Source organism: Macaca thibetana, chromosome 1 (genome assembly GCF_024542745.1).
Source record: "Macaca thibetana thibetana isolate TM-01 chromosome 1, ASM2454274v1, whole genome shotgun sequence".
Taxonomy (NCBI): Eukaryota; Metazoa; Chordata; class Mammalia; order Primates; family Cercopithecidae; genus Macaca; species Macaca thibetana.
This window is the reverse complement of record NC_065578.1, coordinates 94,012,146-94,031,548: the sequence shown is the minus strand read 5'-3', so window position 1 is coordinate 94,031,548 and position 19,403 is coordinate 94,012,146. Positions and strand designations below refer to the sequence as shown.

Here is a 19,403-nt window from a genome sequence, read left to right as displayed (position 1 = left end):
CAAGATCGTACCACCAAGGAGCAGCAGGGTCGAATCTAAAATCCAGCCCTCTGGCTTTCCATTTGAGTATTGTTTTCAACATCAACTCCTTTTTTCGCTCTCTCATAAGGTCTGTAGAGGGCTGATTTTATGAGGCAAGGAGAGATTAGGGACCTGGCTGTCTGTGTAATGCCTGATACATGGTTCATGATAACCAGCTGCTCCCTGCTCCCAGCCTGGTTTCTGAGCTCTCTGCCCCCTCCCAGCGGGACTGCAAACCACAAGCTGTTGCAGCCCCAACTGGAAGAATGAGGGGGCCTTCCCATACAGAAATCCACAGTGACGCCCTGGGGGCCTGGACTCCTGTTCCTGTGCCTGAATTCCTTTCTCCTTGTAATTTTATTGCCTTCATCGTTCTTATCATCCCAGTTTGGACAGGCTCGAACTTGTGATGGTATGCTTTTATTTTTCTCTCAGAGTGATGTTGATATAAAGTGCATTTACTTCTATTTTAAAACTTAGTCTTCCTAGCTAAACTGATTTATTCTGTGGGAAAAGACCATCACATGTGAATGTGACTAGAAGGAAAAAGGGACCAGAAAGTTTTTTTGTTTTGTTTTATCAAGAGATTAGCTTCTATTTAAAAAATAAAATAGAATAAACCTTTGCTCAACTGATATAATTACCTTTTCCTTGGGACCAGGACCTGGCCTAATGCCAGGCTTTCATGCTGGTCATCACCTCCTCCTGAAATGCTCTACGTCCTCACCACGCCAAACTCTGTTCTTCCTTTATGTGTTTAAAGTCCTCCTTTGACTTGGGGTACAATGAAGAAGATTTGTTGAGTTCAACAGTTACTGAGAGTCTACAACGTGTCCAGCACTGGGCTTGGCACTCAGGATTCAAAAAATGAGTACAGACTGGGCTCAGTGGCTCACACCTGTAATCTTAGCACTTTGGAAGGGAGGCCGAGGCAGGCAGAGCGCCTGGGGTCAGGAGTTTGAGATCAGCCTGGCCAACATGGTGAAACCCTGTCTCTACTGAAAATACAAAAATTATCTGGGCGTGGCAGTGGGCACCTGTAATCCCAGTTACTTGAGAGGCTGAGGCAGGAGAATCGCTTGAACCCAGGAGGCAGAGATTGCAGTCAGTCAGGATCGTGCCATTGCCCTCCAGCCTGGGTGATAAAAGTGAAACTCTGTCTCAAAAAACAAACAAACAAACAAACAAAAGAGTACAATAAGGACCCCACATTTGGGAAAAATAACTGAGCAAATACAATGAGCCAGAGGAAAAAAGCTAAGCCTCACACCCTATTACTTATCTATCTCATTTACTTCTCAACCTGAAACTACTCTTGTGGTCATGAGCTGTATGTCTTTTGTTCTCCACTCTATTCTCAGCACCAAATGCAGTGCCTGGCACACGGTGCCCAGGAAAGACTATTGACTGAATAACTGATTTCCTACAACCAGTCTGCAAGGTAGACATCCTTTTTTTCCCTTTTTTACAGGTGAAGAACTAACGTTGATGGAAGTTTAGCAACCTTTCCCAAAGTCTCATAGTGGTAATGTCTTGGGTAATTTGTTTCCAAACTCTGCTTTTTCTCCTGTATAGGACCCTGAGCCACTTCACCTTTCCAGACTCAGTTTTCTCTTTTTTTTTTCTTTCTTTCTTTCTTTTTTTTTTGAGACGGAGTCTCATTCTGTCGCCCAGGCTGGAGTGCAGTGGCGCGATCTCAGCTCACTACAACCTCTGCCTTCTGGGATCAAGCAATTCTCTGCCTCAGCCTCCCGAGTAGCTGGCACTCAGGTGCGTGCCACCACACCTGACTAATTTTTGTATTTTTAGTAGAGATGGGGTTTCGCCACATTGGCCTGGTTGGTCTTAAACTCCTGACCTCGTGATCCACCCACCTCGGCCTCCCAAAGTGCTGGGATTACAGGCTTGAGTCACCGCACCCAGCCTAGACTCAGTTTTCTTAACTGCAAATTCAGAGAAGGCTGGATGACCCTAAAATCTAACCAAGCTCTAAATTTCATAACCAGTGCCCAAAGTTGGTAGTGGAATGCATATGCTCATTTTCCCTGAGAGAGTACTTATTTGTCTTGTTTTTATTTTTTTTTAACATGCATTTCTTCTGCACATGTCATTATACTGCCAGCTCTTTGAGCTTAATGTTTCATTTTGTAACTGGTTTGTACTACTCCCAGATCTGTGTTCTGTGCTCAAGGACTTCTCAGACATTTTAAACTTCATGACTTTCTGTAAGCCTACCTTATCTTAAAGACTAAGCAAACCATGTGCTACAGTTCCCGGCACCAGGAATTTTTTTGTTTTCTCTCAAGGACAACCCCAAGCTTTGGGTGCTCTATGGCAGGCTTCAAATAATCTCTTGCCTTAAGATGGAGAAAACATTTCTTGGAAATAATGATTCTTGACTTTGTAGGGGAAAAAAACAGATTTTGAAATTTTGTGGGATCATACAGAAATCAATGTATTTCTATACACTAACAATGAGCAATCAAAAATGTAATTAAGAAACAATTCCATTTACAATACCATCAAAAAGAATAAAATACTTAGGAATAAATTTAATAAAAGAAGTGTAAGACTTGTACACTGAAAATTACAAAATACTGTTGAAGAAAAAGAAAGAAGATCTAAATATATGAAAAGACATATTTGTCTTTTCCACAAAAAGATGTTTGTGGACCAGATAACTTAATATTAAGATGGCCACACTCCCCAAATTGATATACAAGTCTAACAAAATCCCTATCAAAATCCTAGCTGGCTTTGTTTCAGAAATTGACAAGCTGATACTAAAATTCATATGGAAATCCAAGGGACCTAGAATGGCCAAAGCAGTCTTGAAAATGAAGAACAAAGTTAAAGGACTCACACTTCCCAATTTCAAAACTTACTGCAAACCTACTATAATCAAAACAGTGTGGTACTGCTATATGGATAGATATATAGATGAATGAAATCAAATGGAGAATATAGAAATAAACCTTTGCATTTATGGTCAATTAATTTTGACAAGGGTGCCATGATAATTAACTAGGAGAAAGAATTGTCTTTTTAACAAAATGTTCTGTGATAAGTGTATATCCACATGGAAAAGAATGAAGTTGGATTCCCACCTTACACCATGCACAAAAATTAACTTGAAAAGGATCAAAGACCAAAATATAAGAGCTAACACTAAAAAACTCTTAGAAGAAATTTTAGATGTAAATCTTTATGACCTTGGATTTGGCAATGGTTTCCTGGATGTGACACCAAAAGCAAACACAACCAAAGACAAAAATAGGTAAGTTGGATTTCATCAAAATGGAAAACTCTTGTGCTTCAACAGACACTATGAAGAAAGTGAAAAAACAACCACAGAATGGGAGAAAATATTTGCAGATCGTATATCTGATAAGGGTCTAGTGTCCAGAATATATAAAGAACTCTTCAACTCAACAATAAAAGCACAAGTAACACAATTTTAAAATGGGCAAAGGATCTGAATAGACATTTCTCCGAAGAAGAATGCAAATGTTCAATAAGTACATGAAATTATGCTCAACATCATTAGTCATTACGGAAAAGTCAAAACAATAATAAGATGCCACTTCATACCCACTAGGAGAATATACTAGAAAAGAAAGACTATAACAAATATTAGTGAGGATATGGAGAAATCAGAATCCTCCTCCATTGCTGCTGGGAATGTAAATGGTGCAGCTACTTTGGAAAACAATTTGGCAGTTCCTCAAAAAGTTCAACATAGAGTTACCATATGCCCCAGCAATTCTTCCTAGGTATATACTCAAGAGAAACGAAAACATAGGTCCACATAAAAACTTGTACATGGATGTTCATAGCAGCATTATTCATGACAGCCAGAAAGTGGAAAGAGTCCAAATGTCCATCAACTGATGAATATATAAAGATAATGTGATGTATTCATATAATAGAATATTATTTGGCAATGAAAAAGATGATGTACTGATTCATGCTACAACATAGATGAGCCTTGAAAACATTATGCCAAATGAAAGAACCCAGTCATGAAAGATCCCATATTATAGGATTCCATTTATATGAAATGTCTATGAAAGGAAAATCTGTAGAAATAGAAAATAGATTAGTGCTTGGCTGGGGCTTGGGGGAGTTGAGTGGGAAGTGATGGCTAATGGGTACAGGTTTCTTTGGGGGAGGTAGTATTCTGGAATTAGTTATACAATCTATAAACATACTAAAAACCAGTGACTGTTATACTATAAAATGTGAATATTATGGTGTATAAATTATATCTCAATAAAGGTGTTTGAAATAAATTTTGTGTAATCAAAGAAAATCCACTACAGAAATAAGACTAACGGAAAATCCCAAGCTAGCCCCATTCTTAGCATTCACAAGGCTCCCACCTCTATTGTAGCAGGTCATACCCATAAAACTCTAATCTACATGGATCCTCAAAGCTTGGCTTCTCCACTTAGTCAATGATTCTTCAAGCCCATTTGTGATACATCCTCTGGCTGATCATCCAACCTGTGCTTAGCTAGGATCATTTTACCTCCTTTTCAAGCATTTATTGAACATCTCCTCTGTGCTCAGCTCTGCGCTAAGTGTTGAGAATACACTGCATTGTTATCTCCTTAACGCAGCGAACATTTATTTGATTATTTGTAATATATAAGACATTTTACTGGTTTCTATTCATTTCTGTTTATTCATATCCCTTTTAGCTTAGATTCTCCTAGAAGTGGATCTTCAAGCAAAGATTCAAGATCTACTTCTAGAGAGAGTGTATTTGGGAAGTGCAAGTAGTTCTTGCCAGGAAGTGGGGAAGGGGTCCCTAAAAGGAAAGGGAGCCTATAAAGTCAGCTGCCACAGTAAGCCACTAGAGCTTAACCCTAGAAACTCTGGGGAAAGATGCAAAACACATGCTGAGAAATTATTCCACCCGAGGATGAATTGCAGAACTCCTGCTGGAGATGTGTTCATTCCACAGCATCTAGACTATGCTGCCTTCCCCAGTTTCCAGTCAAGAGAGAGGATAAACCTCAGGAGCAAGTGCGGGTTCAGGCAATTGGTTGGCAGGACTTGTCCAAGGGATAAGCATGGGATACTGACAGCATCAGCTGCAATACCCTTCCTCCTTCCACAGAGGACTGAGGATGGTGTACGAGAATACACAAAACGCAGCAGAATGCCATGAGTTAGATAAAGAGGAAAACCAAAGATAAAAGGGAAACTAAGTCTTTATGACAAGGACAAGGCAATGACTATCTTCCTGGTAGACTCAGAAAACAGATGCTGTTTCTGTTCTCAGCTTCAACATAAGCCTATATTCCATTACACACTAAAATACAGTTTCATGAAAGCAGTTCTCTAGGAAGTCAGCTGTCCGTGGTCCAGATACGGAGCTCTCTGTGATTCTTGCTGAGCAGGATCAACATGCGTGGCTGGGAAGGAGCAGTATTAGAGGATACAGGCTTAGGGCAGTAGCGCATGACGACTTCTATGGCTGTCGGCAAGTCTGGTTCCAAAGCTCCAGCTGAGAGTGGGAGATCGCTGCGGTGTGGTTCCCTAAATGACTCCTCACCTGGAAACGTGCTCCTGAGGAAGATCCTGGCGCTACCTCTCTGCCAGACTGGGTGGAAACTCTCACTGAAGCCAGGAAGGAAATCATGGCGCAGCCGCCCTCTGTCATTGCCCCTCTTCCAGTCTCATCCCACCTTGCCATTGGAGTCCTAGTCCCGGCTGAGGGCATCCTTTGGAAGCCGGGCTTGAGGGCAGCGGGAGTGATGGGCAGGTACATGCTCTGCTACTGTTGCCTGATAGAATCACCAGCATTGCAGGGGATTCTCAGCCACTTCTCCTCTCCAGGGCCACCTGATGATGACACTCTTTCACTCGCCTTATTTCATCAGAATTTCACAACACCCTAGTTGGCAGGCAGGCCGGGCTACATCCCTCTCCCGCCTGACAGAGGGAGAAACCAAGGCTCAAGGTCACATCAGCAAAGAGAAAAAGCTGGGGTTGACAGCCAGGTCTTCTGACTTAGTCCGGGGTTCTTTCGGAGGTAGGAAACTTCCCTGGGTACTCATCCCTAAAACAACCGTGGCAAAATTATTGTCAGGCTACAACTCCACCAAAGTGTCTGAACACTGGAAACCGCTTATTTTAATTGGGAATGTGGTCTCGTCTGGCTGCAATCTACATGGCCTTGCTGTTCAAACATTTAAAAATGATTTTTTTTTCCATTATGAAGTCATAGTGCTCATTATAAAAAATGTGCTTAGAGTGGATTTGTGGATTTTTGTGCTTTGGAAGGAAGGCCTTCAGTCCATTCTTAGGGGGAAGATGATCTTGTCTTCAATGAATGAATGTTCTCACGGAAGGGTGATGCCAAGGCCTCATATTATGTTTCTAGGAAAGGGTAGACCCGTCTCATTCTCTGAGTCAAGGTCACGGTGGTATTGTGATTCTAGGGCACAATGGGCCCATCTCACTCTTCAGAAGGGTAAACGAGTCCCAACAGGTTGAGGTTCTGGCTTAACAGGCCGTCTCACCCTTGCCAGCAGGCTGGCGAGCCTTCTTAAACAGAATGAGAGCTTTTGTATAAAACAGTTGGGCGGGGTGGCTGTGCTGCCATGGGGAGGGAATCCCTCACTGATGTCTCAGCTGCCCAGGAGCCCATCGCTGAGAGTGGTCTAACGGTGAGTTTGCTGAACTCAAAGTGCCCCAGTGACAGGACTGAGGGAGGGAGCGCTCTGGGGACGCATTCCTATGACCAGGGGTCATGCCGGACCAAATCCCTGCCCCTGTCCCTGCCCCTACCCCAGGACCAAGCTAACCTACTAGGGTGCCCTAATGGAGGTGAGAACTCCCTGGACCCCTCCCTGGAACTCCCTGGACCCCTGGGGTAGGAGCCACCCCTACCCCAGTGCCCAGCTAACCTGCTAGGGTGCCCTAATGGAGGTGAGAACTCCCTGGACTCCAGAGGGCCCAGCAAGGTGTGAGGAGGTGACACTCCACAAGGGCTCTGCTCTTCACACCTCCTCAACACTCCAGGACACTCATAAGGCCCATCACGGCTGGGCCAGCATGGCAGGGAGTGATGGCTAGAATCCCATTTCCATATCTGGAGTCCAGACAGCAACTGTCAGTGCACCCTGAGCCAGGCGCTGTGAGGATGAGACATCAGTCTGACAAAATACAGAAGAGTTGCCAGGATCCCCGCCTGCGTCTCGCATCCCAGGAGGCACAGCTAAGAGCACTGAGTCCTGTCTCCAGCACACTCTTCCACCCCGGGCCTCCCTGAAGCTGGGAGGGTTGGTGGCTCCAGCTGTCTTTACCACACAGGAACCTAATGAGAGTGCGCTCTACCTTTCTTATTCCCTAAGTCAGCAGCATCTTGTAGCACCTCAAACTGGTCATAGCCACCTAGGATTTCGAAAGCCAGATACCTGCCATGCTGATAAGATGTTTATCAGTGGAAAGAGTAAGTGCTGGTATCAGCAGAGCATTTGGGTGGAGGCAGGCAGCAGCTCAGGAGTTCAGATCCTCACTGCAGGTGAGTGCAGGGCGTGTGTCCTGTGGGCTCTCCTGCTCGGGGCATAAGTGGGATTGAATAGATTTCATTTGGCCCTGTGGACACGATCAATGTCCAGTAGTCTTTTGGCTGCTTCATTTCATGGTTCACAGTAAGCCGGGCTTCTCCTTACTCCTGTGAGGCAAGGTGATGGCTTGTGATTGAATCTTGGCTGGTGTATTGTGAGGATCATATGCATTTGTGTTAAATTAAGTTGAATTCAATAATATGTAAGCCACATGTGGTAGGTGAATAATGGCTCCCCAAAATTGTCCATATCCTAATCTCCAGAACCTGCAAATATGTGAGGTTGCATGGAAAAGGGGAATTACACTTGCAGGTGAAATTGAGGTTGCCAACCAACTGACTTGAAGATCTAAAGATTATCCTGGATTATCTGGGTGGGCCCAATGTAATCACAAGTGTCCTTAAAAGTGGAAGTGGAAGGCAGAAGAGAAGTCAGAGTGGTGCAGGGAGAAGGTCTCAACCTTCCATTGCTGATTTCGAAGATGGAAGAATGGGCCGCAGACCGAGGAAGGTGGGAATGTTGGCTACCTCTAGAACCTGAAAATGGCGAGCAAACAGATTCACCTCTATGACTCCAGAAAGGCCTAAGATCTTGATTGTAGCTTAGTGAGTCCCATGTTGGACTTCTAACCTATAGAGCTGTAAGATGATAAAGTCGTGTTGTTTTCAGCCACTGTGTGGTGATTTGTTACAGCAGCATTAGAAAACGTATAAACCGTGCATCAACAAATCTTCAGAAGCAGCTCCCCAGGCTTGAAGAATGTTTCAGAGTTTTCAGATCTTTGCTCCAAACAAGGCAGCCACTCTTGCTCCATTTTTAAGTTTCTCCACATTTTGTGTTTCAAAAGAAAGACATATTCTTAAAGTTTCTAGTGTTCATGGCTGCAAAAATGGCTTGAGGAGTCTCAAGTAGGTGGGAAACAAGTATGATAAGGTTTTCTCTTTCTTCAGTCACCACTTTTGCCCATCCTGTAATGACTGTCTAAAGTATATTCCACAATCTAACAATCACATTCATTCAGTGTCCAGTCCAGTCTGGTTCAAAATGCCAACCTTGGATCTAATTTAAATCTCATTTCTTCCCTCTCCTTGGGAAAGTCAGCCCTCAGCGAGGGATTTGAGGGAGGTAGAATGTGTGGTCAGTCCTCTTATTCTTCACTTTCCCTTTCATGGGTTAAGTGTCTCTAGGTTGGAGGGGGACAGGGACCACCTAACATGGCCAGCCACCTGTCTGTGTGGGGAGATGTTTCCAGTGTCACCCTGGCTCAGTCAGGGTCTATATGATCCTGGAAGTTTTGATGGTACACTGATCTTATCATAAATGATGGGCAAGGTTTTTTGGAAGCTGTATCCAGATATACCCCTGTTCTGAGTCCCCCTCAGGGCAGCCATATCTCCCTTTGACCAGCATTGTGGCCTGTGCCTTTAACTTCCTCTCTGGGCAGGGCATTGCTTCACTTGGCCAATTAGCTTACTGCCAAGCAACTGACAGACAGTAACCTCATTCCTCTGCCCAGGCCACTCCCATGGGCCTTCTGCCTTCAGAAATCTCCAGGTTTTGGGCTCAAAGTTCACGGGTGCCTCCAAACTCCCAGCACACAAGTCAGGTTCTTCAAGAGCTCTCCCAGTGTCACCACGTTCTGCTCTACTCAGAGGGAACCCCCAGTCTCAGAGCACGTCCAAGTCTCCACCTAGCTTGGGGAGGAAGTCACCTTTCCCTGTGAATGCCACATTGACTAACACTTGTCCTCTTTCTCCTTCTTTCCCTAGCTTTCTGCTTATATTACAGAGGGGAGCTGGGGTGAAGGCTGGGGGGAGCCAGCAGGACCAGTTCTGAAGCCTCTTGTTAAGTCTTCAGCAAGGGGTCTAGCCCCTCTTTAAAATGAGGGGTTCCTAATTATCACCCTTCCTTTCAAATGCAGCCTGGCCTCCCATTCCTGTTCCACCTGTTCCAGCTGCTTTTCAAAGGGCCCACCTTTCCGTGTTGACTTTTCATAGACTCCGCCTGTCAGTTGTAACAGCCATCCTCGTAAGTGAGCCAAAGGATTGGAAGGAAGGTTTCGTGTGAGCACAGTCCATAAGGATTGGGATTCGTATTCATGAACAGGAAGAAGCCCAGCCCCACAGAAGTGAAACACAAAAGAACGGAGGAGTTTTACTAAATGCTATGGTCTGAATATTTGTGTCCATCCCAAATTCTTATGGTGAAATTCTAACCACCAAGGTGATCGTGTTAGGAGTGGGGCCTCTGGGGAGGTGATTAGGTCATGAGGGCCCTTAGGAAACGCGCCGGGAGCTCACGTGCCCCTCCCACTGTGTGAGGACACAGCGAGGTGCCGTTTGTGAACCAGAAAGTGGGCCCTCAGGACGTCAAACCTGCCGGTGCGTCGATCTTGGATTTCTCAGCCTCCAGAACTGTGAGGAATACATTTCTGTTATTGACAAGCCACTCAGCTTGTGGCATTTTGTTATAGTGGCCTAAGTGGACTCGGCTACTAAATTTAACAGAATAACAGATGAGGTGAGGAGAACTGCTGCGCTTCAGGCCCCTCCCAGGAGACCACCCTCACCTTTCTCTGAGCTACCTAGGGGCTATAGGGAAATGGACTTTGACTCTGAATGGAGCTGTGCTGGGGCTTCTATCTGTGACCCAGCCTCTTTGGCCTCATAGCCAGCAGGTGTGGACGAGGCTACATTCACAGTAGCGGCCCACCTGCAGCTACCTCTTACCCACCCACACAGGCCCTTCTCCAATGTGCACTCCAGCCCCAGCTGTCTCGGCGTCCCCAAAGCATTCCCTGCTGGCGGAGGAACCCCTGGGTGCTGCAGGAGCTGAGCTGGTGCTACTCTCTGATGTGCTGGAGCCTCTCGGGGTCTGCGGAGAGGCGTGAGGCCTGCTTCACTTGCCTCCTTGGGCGCTGTCAGATGGTCTCAAACTAGAGCTTCTTGTGCCCTGTCTTACAGGTGCTTTGGGTTTCGTGTATGTAACATTTAGCATTTACAACGTTCTAAACAGTTTACAAACACAAACTCCGATGACTTCAGAGCAGCCCTCTCAGGCACTTCGGGCATCACCGGTTAATGATGAGGAGGCTGAGGCACAGAAAGGTGAGGTAACCTGCCCACAGTCACACAGTTGGTGGGTGGCAGGACGAAGCTGAGATTTTTAAATAATATTTTATCATATATATATGTGTATATATATGTGTGTGTGTGTGTGTGTGTGTCTGTATTTTGCTGGCAGCCCTTTCTCTCCTGTGACCCAGATGAGGTCTTCAAGGGACCAGATGGAGAACAGATGCAACCACACAGAAGTCAGGATCACAACTTGCCTCCGACACCTGACGCTTCACTCTTGGCGAGGCCCACTATGCCTCGCTCTCCCTCTGGAGTGAGTTCTATCCCAGAGGCTCCTATACCCTTTGGAAATAAACTGCTCAGGCAGCCCAACCAGTTCACCCAAGAGGCCTGGAACCGCAGCAGTGTTGACAGCTGAGATGAGGGGTGGTCCCTGATCTGATACAGAGCCTGGGTTTAGCTTTGATTTCTCTCTTCTTAGGCAAGATCTTTAGAGAATGGCTTTTTGTGCCTGGCCATCTCCTCCTCTTTTCTCAACTCGAAAGGGCTACGTTCACCTGAAGAAGAAAAGCAAGAAGGCTTCCTGGGCTCAGGAGGCCAGCGCTGGAAAGAACTGCTCACCGTTTCTGAGCCGACGGGACCCACCTGGGCTCCTCACTGGTCAGAGAACTGTGGCTGAGCTGCAGAGTGATTGCTTTGACAAGAAGGGAAGCACTTACCTTTCCTTCCTCCCTCTGCTCTCTCCTCATTAACAATTAAATGGAGGGGGTTGCAAAGACAGGTCAGAGACTTCAATCTCCTCCTGGCCTGAGGATGAAGGGGGCTCGAACCCGAGTGTTGTCTTCACTGTGGCCAGTACCTAGGGGGCTGGGGTTGCTGCCAGCTCGATTGGAGGCCTGCTTCCAGCCCCAGGCTGTTGGTGAGGGGCCTGACAGATTTCACAAACAGGAGGATGGCTGACCAAGCACCAAACTATTTAGAGCAACACACACCCTCCCTTCCCGCCAGAGTTTGGGCTGGTTTCTCCCAATGCTAATGAGCAGCTCATTAGTGTTAATAGGCTCCTTGGCACCTAGGAGCCAGGCAGAGTAACTTCCAGTGTGAATTTGGGCCAAGGACCCTGATGCAGTCTCAGGATTTTCCAAGCCCCTGTTGAGTCCGGGGGCATGAGACACGCGGGGAGGCTGGGGCTGCTCCCAGGAAGCAGGCTCACCAGAGCCAGACAGGCTCCCAGACAGCTTCTAGGTCACAGAAACCTCCGCCTGCCAGACAGGCACGAACACGGAAACTCTCCCAGATCCTCGGAGTGTGGAGCAAGCTCCAGGCGGGCCAGGATCAGTGCCTGGTCTCAGAGAACACTTAGGTGGGGGTGAAAAGCAGGAACCTAGAGCTTCCCATCCAGCACCTGTCCCTGCTACCGCCTAAACCTGTGTCCATCAGTGCAGGAATTATACAGGCAATACTCTGAGCCTGTGCTGAGGCCATGTTGGACTGAGGAAACCTCACTGTGTGTGTGTGAAGTTAATTCAAACCTATTTCCCCAAGTGCTTACATATTTTCATAAGGAAAGTTCTGTCAGGAGAGCTGCCTGAAACAGCACCTCTGCCTGCCCTCCCACTTTCTCCTGCTGGTGTAGGGAGGAGAGGCTGACATCACTGGTCCAAGTTCCTCTGCCCCGGGTGGGGTATTCATGCTGCCATTCCCACGTGACCTGCTGTTTCCCCTCGTCCTCAGGAGGGCTGGTCTCTGAGGTGCAGGCAGCTCCGCCAGGCCTGGGAGCACGACGCCTCCTGCCAATGCCTTGCCGAGGTCCATTGGCCTTCACCCTTCCGCAGGCCTTAGCCTCTGTGACTCTCTGCCTCAGCGATTTCTCTGGATTTCTTTGTCCTCAGGAATGTGCTGGGGCCACAGGCAGGTCAGGCCAGGCTTTCTGGGGAGCGAAGGCTCTCTGCCAGTGGCGGAGGGAACTGGTAAGACACATCCCCCAGATTCCTCTCCTGCAGGTGGGACGGTGCCAGGAAAGTTCTACACCATCCTTCCCAGGTCCTAGGAGGATGAGCACAGTTGTCCACAAGGTAACATCCTGCTCATTCAACACCTGTGTATCTGTGTCCCTCCCTCATCAGCCCCCTTAAACCCCACAGTGGGTAGGAAATGTCAGAAAGCAAGAGAACATGCTAGAGATAAGGGAACTTCTTTAGGATTTCGTCAAGTCTACATCCCTGAGAAAAGTGGGCTCTGGTGAATCATTTATCAGTAGTGTGCTCTGATCATTGTCCTGGGCTAAATCGTCAACCCAAGGCTTGCCCACCCTTTGAGTCCACGCAGGACAGGAACTGGGCACATTTTTCCTTACTTTTGCAGGGCCTGGCAGGGCCTGGCACCTCACAGCACTTGGTAGGCTCCGATGAATGCTCAACCATGCTGAGTTCACTCCACAGTAGCTCAGCTGGAAGGGGTTCTTCAAAGACCACTGAGATGAGAAAGAGTGACTTTGTTGAAGACCTCTGTCCATCCAAAGCTATCAAGGGTCAGTTGTTCAGGCATTGCTACCTCCCATTTGTCTCTAGCACTGGAGAAGTCTGCTTTAAGTTCCGGGTACGTGAGCCAACATAGGGCTCCTGGCTTAGGAGCTGTGTGTAGTATTCAGGCGGGAGAAGCCTGGAGCTGGGCCTGCCTTAAGGGCAGAAAGTCCAGTCCTGGACTGAAGGCCTCCCTGTCTCCAGAACCAGGACCAGGATATCTGGGGCTTCTTTCAATGCTGTTTCTACAAGGCTCACCTTAGACGTTAATCTCATGATGTAATAATATTTGACCATAGTATTTATTTATTGTATGTGGCAAGGAAGCAAGAGGATGTTGAAAATTCCTCGTTGGATCTGAATTTGGGAACAAGTTTGAGGAATCTATTTTACTTAATCCTACTGAAAAATTCCCTAATGAGTTAAAGAAAAACAAAGTAAAAGAAGAGAAAAAAGCAGCTGGCACTTGAAATGAAGATCAAATCATCAAGTCCTATATGTCACCCACAGATCTGAGATCGCTGATTCCCAGAGACACCCGGTTTCTCAGTGTCAGAGCACACTGCCCGGGTTAGTAAGCACAGGCTGCGACCTGAGAGGAATTGATGAACCAAATGTGTCTGGGCTTTTCACTTCCTTGGCATGAGTCAGCCAAGAAAGCCCACCTCTTCTCCCCAGCAGCGTGCGGGGCCTCTGCAGATAAATGTGCAGGAGAGCAGACCTGGGTGTGGTGCTGCCTGGCACTGAACCAGCCCCCGGATTCTTTGGCTGCAGAGTGGCCTGGCCGACTCACACAGGTAGCACCCTTTTTCCTCTTGGAAAAGGAAGCACCAGGTGGAAAGGGAGGTTAAAGGAAGGAACACAATAACTTTTTTCCAGGCCCCTCTACCCGCATGTTAAAGGTTTTTGCAAAATGCCTTTAGTGGCTTTAAATATCACAGATGACATATTCCAGGGTGGATCCAGCCTCCAATGGACTTGGCCCCTCTATTTTGATTCCTGCCTTTCCCCATCCTCAGCCCTGAGCCGCATAACATCTACATGGGGATAGCTGCAGGTGGAGCTCAGAACACAGCTCCTAGACAAGTACAGTGGGGTCTACGGCTTCATCATCAAAATGTAAAATTTAATTATATAAATGAATAAAGGCTAGATAGATGCATAAATATACATACACACATACATTTTATCTGGTGCCAGGACCAAGGCCTTATTACAGCTCAGAGCTCCACCTTCAGCATTTGAGGGCAGGCTGGGCTCCGAGCTTCTCTCCCCTCAATGCTGCCCCAGGTTCATAAGCAAGGACCCGCATGTGGGGGCTCCTGATCGCTGAACTGAAAGTCGACTCTCCAGTACAACAGGTAAACTTGTTTGAGAGCATGGGACATAATGACGTCTAAGCTATTGCTTCTTGGCAGCATTGGATGATCAGGTCCTCGCCAAGGCTTGGCAAGGCCTGTCCTAGGAAATGTTCCTGGGCTTGATTTCACCCTCACTGTTGAGAGAGTTTATTCCTTATAAGGTCCATCTCAATTCTTAGGGCACCACAAGACAACGTGTCTCCCCTCTCCTGTGCCATCAGTCAAAGAACATTTAGTCAACCTCAACTGGGAGCACAGCACTGCTGGGGCTGTTGGGCATTCAAAAGAGGCAAGATATTGGGAATCTACCAGGCGTCTGTACCCTTGTGGGGGAGCCAATCCATACACGGCAGCAACTGTTAAGTGGTGGCACCTGCTGGCTGTAGCACTTAATAGGTAGGTGTGCATGGAGTCAGACTGCCACATACACAGACCAGCCCGACCACTCACAGTAGCTGTGATCTTGGGCAAAACACAAAACCTCCCTGAGCCTCTCAGTTTCTCACCCACTAGTAGCATCTCGCTAAGCATGTTAGGAGGAGTCAATGCGATAGCCTACACAAAGTGCCTGGTATAGTGCCTGGCACACGGAAGGTATTCAATACCTGCCAGCTGTTGTTGTTTTTCTGCAAATGAAGTGTAAGCCCCTTGAGGACAGAGACGAGTGTTCATAGCTCTTTGTTACCTGCCACAGAACCTTTCACATAACATGTGCCCAAGGGTTTGCTGCTCTACTCTGAGGGAAGGGGCAACACGAGGGGAACATAGTTTTATTGTGTAGGGTAATTTCCTCCAGGAAAGAACAAAACAGTGAATCTGTGAAACTTGGTATGGATTTTTAAAAAAAATCTCTTTGTAAAATGAAAGTATTTTCAACTGCATGTATCCCTATTTTTAAATAGTTAACCAAGATTTTGATACCTGTAGTTTATTCTAGAATATTTAGACAGGTATAACAGATAAAATCTGAAGTAGGTAAAATAAGCCAAATATAATCTAGAGAAATCTGCCACAAACATGTAGTTTGCTTGGATGAACATTACAATGGGTTTTTAAGGGAGTATGCAGAATGAAACTTTCAGAAAATAGACCTCCCTTGGTCCACATTGTGAATCACCGACAAGGCTTAACTCCAGGCAGACAAAATGGTCTCCACAGGCTGGTTCCGTGCCTGCCCTGCATGTGCACCTGGGGCTGTTGCAGAGTGGTTCTGGGTGGGGCATGACCGACAGGCTTGTGATGTGTGTCACTCCACCCCAGCCCAATGGCCAGACTGACCGCCACCATGGACAGCTCAGCCAGGAGAGGCCCTCTTCTGCTCTGACATTCCCTCACGCAAGCTTGCTGTTGTATCATGGAAAAGGGCAGGATGAAGGTTTAGGAAGTGACCTGCATTCATGTCCCAGACCTGCCACTTTTAGCTATGTGACCTTGGTTGACTCATGCTCTCTGAGTCTCGTTCAGAAAGACCCTATATGTGTAGATTTATAGATGGGGATGGTCCAGATGGTGTGAGTGGTCAGTTCCGGCTCTAAATCCTGGCATTTTCTGGGATGTGGATGAGTTCAGCAAGAGGCAGGCAGCCCAGCTGCTGGCAGCACGTGGCTAGTAGATGCCAGTGCCTGGAGCTCTCTCAGAGATCACATCCAGGTTCTACCTGTATACCAGCCCCAGGATGTACACACACCATAGTACCACCCCTATGTGTAGATGGCAAATATCCATTTGAAGTGTTACCAGAAAGGGATCCTGATTGAGACCCCAAGAGAGGGCACCTGGACCTTGTGCAAGAAAGAATTTGGGGCATGTCCACAAAGTGAAAGCAAGTTTATTAGAAAAGTAAAGGAATAAAGAATGGCTACTCCATAGGCAGAGCAGTGGCACGGGCTGCTCCGCAGAGTATACTTACGGTTATTTCCTGATTATATGCAACAAAGAGTGGATTATTCATGAGTTTTCCAGGAAAGAAGTGGGCAATTCTTGAAACTGAGGGTTCCTCTCCCTTTTAGATCAAATAGGGTAACTTCCTGATGTTGCCATGTCATTTGAAACTTCTTGGCACTGGTGGGAGCGTCTTTTAGCATGCTAATGAATTATAATCAGTGTATAATGAGCAGTGAAGATGAGCAGAGGTCACTTTCATCGCCCTCTTGGTTTTGGCAGGTTTTGGCCGGCTTCTTTACCACATCCTGCTTAATCAGCAAGGTCTTTGTGACCTGTATCTTGTGCCGACCTCCTATCTCATTCTGTGACTAAGAATGCCTAACCACCTGGGAATGCAGCCCAGTAGGTCTCAGCCTTATCTCACCCAGCCCCTATTCAAGATGGAGTCACTCTCATTTGAATGCCTTTGACAGAATCACATAATCAAATAACATTTGCTGAGGACCTTTTGCAGAACAAGGGGGACTGAGGGCTGTGCTGTGAGGGCTACAGAAGATGTGCACATCCAGACCCTTGCCCTCAGGAAAGTGTCCAAATGCCAGCTGTGTCTGCAACAGGCTATGAGGCCTTCAGCACACTACAGCCTCTCTAAGCCTATTTCCTCATCTGTGAAGCAAGGATAATAAAACTTATCTTCCTCGTTATACAAATCAGAGGTAATATGCATAAAGCTTGTTGGATTGTTTTTAGGATTGGATTGTTGTTAAGAAATAGATATTATATGCTAAACTGCTAGCATAGTGCCTAGCAACTGGTAGGCATTAAATAAATGGTAATTACTATTGTTATTAATATGCTATTGTCATTATTTTTAGTGTGGATCAGTGTTAAAAGTGCTTCATGGAGAAATGGAGACCTGAAAGGGACTGTGAAGGAGGAGTGGGGCTCAGCAAACAGCAGACAAGTTTCAATCCAAGCACGCATTACCCCCCCAACACACGGCATACGTGCACCTCATCTCCTCCTGTGTCGCTAAGAAGCTACCCATATGTCTGTCATTAATTCTTCAGAATCCTTGGACACACCCTTCTGCAGGGCTTTCTAACAGGAAATACAAGTCTCAGATTTTTTTTTAAGTTAAAATTGAGTACAGCACTCATACCTTTCTTCAAGCATGAACTGTCAATCAACACTGCCTCATGAGCTACTGCTCTCCTCCTCTTTGAAAAGACAAATCCTTATTTCTTTGTGGTGATCCAGAAGGCAGTGGGAAGAATCACAGGTGCTTGGTTATCTTCAATTTAATCTCTACCCTTCAATGGGGCTGGTGCAAGCTAGGGCCATTTTACTGCACCCAGAGGAATTTAAGACATCTCTATTATCTCTAAAGAATCCAGATTAACATGCCTTCTTGGTGGGAAGGGAGACCTGCTATGAATTCTAGGATCTTAATTCAAATGCTTTCAAATTCTTACTTCTTGTTCAGTTAATTACATATATGTCACCACAGTCTTTAGCTTTTTTTTGTTTGTTTTCTATGCTCCTAATTTTCTCTGAAACTGTAGCATTATTTTAGGGGTTAATAAATTTGTAATTGGAAAAACTGTTTTTACTTCTTTAGCCTCACTTTTCCTCCCTTTCTGCTTCCCCTCTCTGACAAAACCTTTCTTTTCTCCAGTGTCCGTTCTTTCTGTAGGAAAACCACCATCATCATAATTACAATATGTTAAGTGACTACTATATGCCAGGAATTAGCTCCATTCTTCACTTGTTTTATTTTACATAATCCTTTCCAAAACCCCCTGTCATAAGTAATATTATTATTCCTACTTTATAGCTGAGACTCCTGAGGCTAAGAGAGGTGGAGTGATTTGTCCAGTGCAGTCGGTGGGTAGAGTTAGGACTTTAATCCAGAACACCAACGACTGTTCCTTCTTCACCATTACACTACTTTTTTCAAATTTCTAGAGACCTTCATGAATTCTTTGCATGTTTTTTTTTTTTTGGTAGTCTAAATATTTATATTCCCGAAGGCCAAGTAGCTGTTCTTAATAAACAATTGCGGCCGGGCGCAGTGGCTCACACCTGGAATCCCAGCACTTTGGGAGGCTGAGGTGGGCAGATCACGAGGTCAGGAGTTAACCTGGCTCACACAGTGAAACCCCGTCTCTACTAAAAAATGCAAAAATTAGCCGGGTGTGGTGGTGCGCACCTGTAGTCCCAGCTACTCGGGAGGCTAAGGCAGGAGAATTGCTGGAACCTGGGAGGCGGAGGTTGCAATGAGCCAAGATGGCACCACTGCACTCCAGTCTGGGCGACAGTGAGGCTCTGTCTCAAAAAAATATATATATATTAATTAATTAATTAATTAATTTAAAACATAAAAATAAACAATGACTTCCATGGAAGCAGTTACAAGCTGCCTTGAAGCAACTGCCCACAGTGGTTTTCTGACCTAGGTGAACTTGAAAATGGAATGATCAGCTCTTGGCTGCATGGTTTTGTTCTTTTCAGAAACAAGGGAAAAGACAATGTGACTTTGCAAATATCTAGGGGACTACAGCTTAATATTCTTAGCATAGCAGAACAGTGCTGGGAATCCCCGGGTCTTCTACTGAAATCCCCCTAAAAATTCCTCAAAATATTTTCCCTCCAAAAAAAAAAACCTCAGCTCTGAAAGTTTACATGTGTTGACTGCCCCAGACAACAGGAAGTGAAACGACTTAGTTGGAAGCAGACAGGGTCAGGGTGGAGGTGCTGCTGAGTGTGGGAAGTCTGGAGTGTGGAGAAGGCGCCCGGAGAGACTTCCTGGTGAGCTCTTCAGAGGAAGGAGCAAGTGCAAAGGCGGTTGCAGAAGCCGAGGGATCATCTTTTCTTCAACATGCACACCCAGAAGAAGAATTTCAGAAGCTGCATGTGCTCTAAAGAAGAGCTGCTCCTCTCTGGGTCTCTTGG

At 46.1% G+C, this 19,403-nt stretch overlaps 1 long non-coding RNA gene across 1 annotated transcript in view; it reads left to right on the top strand.

The window, feature by feature from the left end:
• Positions 1-18,051, top strand: part of LOC126947608 (uncharacterized) — a 218,622-nt gene extending 200,571 nt beyond the window's left edge. The window contains exons 4-6 of the long non-coding RNA XR_007723132.1: positions 1,493-1,546; positions 12,574-12,756; positions 17,324-18,051. This is a non-coding gene — a long non-coding RNA (uncharacterized LOC126947608). The remainder of the gene's footprint in view (positions 1-1,492; positions 1,547-12,573; positions 12,757-17,323) is intronic.
• Positions 18,052-19,403: the final 1,352 nt, after the last annotated feature.